We start from the raw sequence: 6,000 nt of genomic DNA on the forward strand, positions 1-6,000 counted from the left end.
AATCACTATTGGCCTCATGGTGAAATCCCTGAGCGTTTTCCTTCCTCTCCAGCAACTGAGTTAGGAAGGACACCTGTATCTTTGTGGTGACTGGGTGTATTGATATACCATCCAAAGTGTAATTAATAACTTCACCATGCTCAAAGGGATATTCAAATATTTTAGACCCATCTACCTATAGTTGCCCTTCTTTGCGAGGCATTGGAAAACCTCCTTGGTCTTTGTCGTTGAATCTGTGCTTGAAATTTACTGCTCGACTGAGGGAGCTTACAGATAATTGTATGTGTATGGTACAGAGATGGGGTAGTCATTCAAAAATCATGTTAAACACCATTATTGCACACAGAGTTAGTCCATGAAATGTATTATCTGTGTTGTTAATCACATTTTTAAATCAGGTTGTAACACAACCAAATGTGGAAAAAGGTAAGGGGTGTGAATACTTTCTGAGAATACTTTGTTCCAAGATAAAACATGTTCAAATTAATTTAAAAAGTCATAATCATAATCGGAACAACCCCCAGTAATCATTAACAATTAACATAATTAACATAATTTCATAAAAGAAGAGAAATACATTGGCGATAAAATCATATGGCATTCAGCAAGGATTTAACCTTTTACACAGGTCACACCACTATCACTATGACACTTCACAATGTTCTCTAACACCACATTCCCTGCCATTGTGTGCTGGAGGTTGTGCCAGCTGATAATGTTCCCTGGCTTAAAGCTGGAGTCAAACATGAAGGCATTGATTTCACAAGGGGAGAGCACAAATTTCCACATGTGCACGTCAGGGAGTTTTACCATGAAGCAACTTTTCTCTTCAAATCCAGCGCCGTAGGTGTCTTGATCCTGTCTATGGACAATTATTGCGTTGGAAACCGCCGTCACTCTGCCTGGGATAACTCCCCGTCCACCCATATCTGAGCTGTCTTGGCAACCAGGGCGCACAAGGAATACTTCAATCAATCCCACGGTGTATCTGAAATATATCTCATGGAACTGGTATGCGTGGCTCTTTGGTCACACACACCACTTGTGGGATTGGCATGGAAATGAGAATGCATGAGCAGAATAGAACTCCATACAGTGGCTTGAAAGTTTTCACCCCCCTTGGCATTTTTCCTATTTTGATGCCTTACAACCTGGAATTAAAATAGATTTTTGGGGGGTTTGTATCATTTGATTTACACAACATGCCTACCACTTTGAAGATACAAAATATTTTTTATTGTGAAACAAACAAGAAATAAGACAAGAAAACGGAAAACTTGAGCGTGCATAACTATTCACCCCCCCCCAAAGTCAATACTTTGTAGAGCCACCTTTTGCAGCAATTACAGCTGCAAGTCTCTTGGGTTTTGTCTCTATAAGCTTGGCACATCTAGCCACTGGGATTTTTGCCCATTCTTCAAGGCAAAACTGCTCCAGCTCCTTCAAGTTGGATGGGTTCCGCTGGTGTACAGCAATCTTTAAGTTATACCACAGATTCTCAATTGGATTGAGGTCTGGGCTTTGACTAGGCCATTCCAAGACATTTAAATGTTTCCCCCTATACCACTCAAGTGTTGCTTTAGCAGTATGCTTAGGGTTATTGTCCTGCTGGAAGGTGAACCTTCGTCCCAGTCTCAAATCTCTGGAAGACTGAAACAGGTTTCCCTCAAGAATTTCCCTGTATTTAGCTCCATCCATCATTCCTTCAATTCTGACCAGCTTCCCAGTCCCTGCCGAAGAAACACATCCCCACAGCATGATGCTGCCACCACCATGCTTCACTGTGGGGATGATGTTCTTGGGGTGATGAGAGGTGTTGGGTTTGCACCAGACATAGCGTTTTCCTTGATGGCTAATAAGCTCAATTTTAGTCTCATCTGACCAGAGTACCTTCTTCCATATGTTTGGGGAGTCTCCCACATGCCTTTTGGTGAACACCAAACATGTTTGCTTATTTTTTTCTTGAAGTAATTGATGTTTTCTGGTCACTCTTCCGTAAAGCCCTGCTCTGTGGAGTGTACAGCTTAAAGTGGTCCTATGGACAGATACTCCAATCTCAGCTGTGGAGCTTTGCAGCTCCTTCAGGGTTATCTTTGGTCTCTTTGTTGCCTCTCTGGTTAATGCCCTCCTTGCCTGGTCTGTGAGTTTTGGTGGGCGGCCCTCTCTTGGCAGGTTTGTTGTTATTCTTTCCATTTTTTAATAATGGATTTAATGGTTGTCCGTGGGTTATTCAAAATGTTGTATATTTTTTTATAACGCAACCCTGATCTGTACTTCTCCACAACTTTGTCCCTGACCTGTTTGGAGAGCTCCTTGGTCTTCATGGTGCCACTTGCTTTGTGGTGCCCCTTGCTTAATGGTGTTGCAGACTCTGGGGGCCTTTCAGAACAGGTGTATATATACTGAGATCATGTGATAGATCATGTGACAATTAGATTGCACACAGGTGTACTTTATTTAACTAATTATGTGACTTCTGAAGATAATTGGTTGCACCAGATCTTATTTAGGGGCTTCATATCGAAGAGGGGTGATTACATATGCACGCACTACTTTTCCGTTTTAAAATATATATGTATATATTTTAAACAAGTTCTTTTTTTCATTTCACTTCACCAATTTGGACTATTTTGTGTATGTCCATCACATGAAATCCAAATAAAAATCAATTTAAATTACAGGTTGTAATGCAACAAAAAAGGAAAAACGCCAAGGAGGATGAATAATTTTGCAAGGCACTGTACCTACTGTAAAATATGGTGGTGGATCTTTGATGTTATGGGGATATTTTGCTTCCACTGGTCCTGGGGCCCTTTCTAAGATCAACGGCATAATTAACTTTACCCAGTACTAGGACAGTTTATCCAAAAACCTTGTTGCCCATTCGAGGAGACTGAAACTAGCTGCAAGTGGATCTTCCAGCAAGACAATAACCCCAAGCACTCATCAAAATCCACAAATAAGTCAGACCTTGTCAAAGAGAGAGTAGTGTGTTAACCCATAAGAGTCTACACCCTGTCTAAACTACTAAGCTATATGGAATTGTTTTAATTTGTGTGCAGTTGGATCCTACCCTAACCCTAACTTCATGTCCAGCTCCCAGTTCAACCCTAACCCTAGCCTCAACCTTAACCCTACCTTCCATGTCCACATCCCAGTTCAATACTAAACTGCTAAACGTAGTCATAGTGTAAGTACAATTTCTATCAGGAGATGGCGCACAATACCAAGGATTGGGTGGAGAAGAGTTCAGCTGCAAAGGATGAAACACATCAAATAGTATTACTGTCCATTTAGGAGAAATAATGACACATGGCTCAATTATAGACAAAATGTAGATAACGTCACCACACCACATACATAATACAAGGAATATAAATGCCATAACAATGTTAATAGAAGTACAGATTGTTAAGTGTGGATTGTCAAAAGACAAACAACAAACCTCTGTATAGACAGCCGTTGAAACAAAGGCAATAAATGGGGCAGCTAAGGACAGATCAGTTTTGCTCTTTCACCCAAAATGATTGAGATTGGGTTTAAGCTGAGATAAACTGGCCCCACAGCCACACTCAGGTGTGAAAAATCAGGTAAAACCATTTTGGTTTACTGAGCACAAAACATCATATGTCAACGGTTTCAGTCCATGCCTCGAATCTTTACATCCTTTCTGTTCCGTTGCTTCCTCTTGGATCCACTCTGTGAACGCATTCGTCCGATGCCCTTTGAACAGACACAAACACGCACGCACGCACGCACGCAAGCATGCACGCACGGCACGCACGCACGCACGCACGCACACACACACACACACACACACACACACAGCCATAGTAGAGTGTAACTATCACATCCTGTTTGTCAATGGGACCGCATCATCTCTAGGCGTGGTGACAGTGTCAGTCATCGGCCTAAAATACACAGATCATGGCCAGAGCCATGAGCAGAGGACCAGTGAGAGTCATGTTGGCCATAGGGCCCGGGAGTAGATCATGTCACCAGTCTGGCTGGGAGAGGGAGAAGGAGATGGGTTGGCATATGTTCTTTGACAGGAAACTGCCTCGCTTTAGTTCACCCCTTTGCATGCAAGAGAAGAGACTGTCTGGTGGCTGATTGGAGTGACAGGCTTCTCCTGTCCTGTTGGTCCTTGTGAGGTGGATCGCTCTCTCTCTCTGTGTGTGTGTGTGTTGGGCTCATATGCACACTGCTCGATTACTGCAGAGATAAACCATCTACTGTGGGAGGTAATATCACACACACACACACACACACACACACACACACACACACACACACACACACACACACACACACACACACACACACACACACACACACACACACACACACACACCACGTACACTTTAAATAATTTATTTGAATACACCAATCAAATTGACAAAAAAAGGATCCAAACATTTCAAAGGTTCCTGTATGCATGGCACTCAAGGGTACAGAAGCACCTCCTACAAACAGCTAGGCTGCCCACGACAGCTGAAACAGAGCAGTACCTAGCCAATGGCTTTGCCCTAGTTTTTGTCAGGCCCGCAATCTGGAGGCCACACACACACACACACACACACATACACACACACACACACACACACCATTAAGGTAGTCCATAGTATCCAATGATGAATTCCACTACTGCTTGTGGGTTTGCTGATGACCGTATAATCCGATGCAGAATGCACATTCTCTGCCACAGACAGAGCACACAAAGACCTGTCTTGTTGAGGCCGGTGCAGGCATGGTCATATTTCTTCTCTGTCGCTTCACCAGGCGACATTCAGTCCTTTTTTCCCTCGGCAAACTGCACTCCTTGAAGGCAGAGACCACGCCAGGTAGAGCGGTCCTCAGCAACAGTCTGGAGGGAGGCAGGGTTTATCCCCAACTTCTTTAGTGATGTCTTCAGTTGGTCCTTTAGTCGCTTTTTCTGCCCACCTGCATAGCGACGGCCCAGTTATAGCTGTCCATATAGCATCTTTTGCGACAGGCCAAGCCATCTAAGCTGGTGGTGTGTGATGGACGCATCAATGCTCATGCATTTGGTTCTCTTTAGGATCTCTGAGTGCGGAACACGGTCCTGTCCGGTCAATTTCATTTTATGTGAAAGGACTGTGTCGGCTGTAGACTGTCCATATTCAAATAAAATTTTATTGGTCACGTACACATATTTTGCAGATGTTATCGCAAGTGCAGTGAAATGCTTAGTCGTGACTATTTAACAGTCTGATGGCCTGTAGACAGAAGCTGTTTTTCCGTCTCCCGGTCCCAGCTTTAATGCACCTTTACTGTCTCTGTTTCACATCCATAGAAGGAGTGTAGATACACAACCAAACTTCTGCATCTGACTCCATCCTGGAGCACACACCCTTGACTCACACTCTTGCCTCACACCAGTGCCAACTCCAAAGAGTTTAGATTCCTGACCACCAATTGTTACTCTGGCACCATCCCCTCATGAAGCTGAGGCGGGATGTTCACACATTTCCCTGGGCAGCCCTACTGCAGGATAACCTTGCACAATGTCGGTGCACAATGTCGGTGCACAATGTTGATGGCTTTGGAGAGGTCCACAAAGGCCATGAACAGGTGTTGTTTCTATTCACAGCACTTTTTCTGCATTTGGCGTGCACTGAAGATCATGTCCACCGTGCTTCTGTTCTTTCTTAAACCGCACTAGGACTCCGGTAGCAGGTCTTCAGTGATGGTGACGATACGTCTGCAGACTTTGCCAGCAACTGCAAGGAGGGATATGCCCCTGCTGTTGCTGCAGATGGATTTGTCTCCCTTGTTGTTGTATGTGGTGACAATGATTGCATCCCTCCATTGATGGGAGATGCTCTCTAGTCTCCATATCTCAGATGATGAACAGAACAACTCCATTGAACTCAGCAGGGATGGAGTCAGGTCCAGGAGTTTGGTTGTTCTTCAGTGACCTGATGGCAGCGCAGACCTGGGTGGGCGATTAAGGTTTTGGATGGTGGGCAGGGTTGT

This window comes from Salmo salar, chromosome 14, assembly GCF_965601325.2.
Source record: "Salmo salar chromosome 14, fSalSal1, whole genome shotgun sequence".
NCBI lineage: Eukaryota > Metazoa > Chordata > Actinopteri > Salmoniformes > Salmonidae > Salmo > Salmo salar.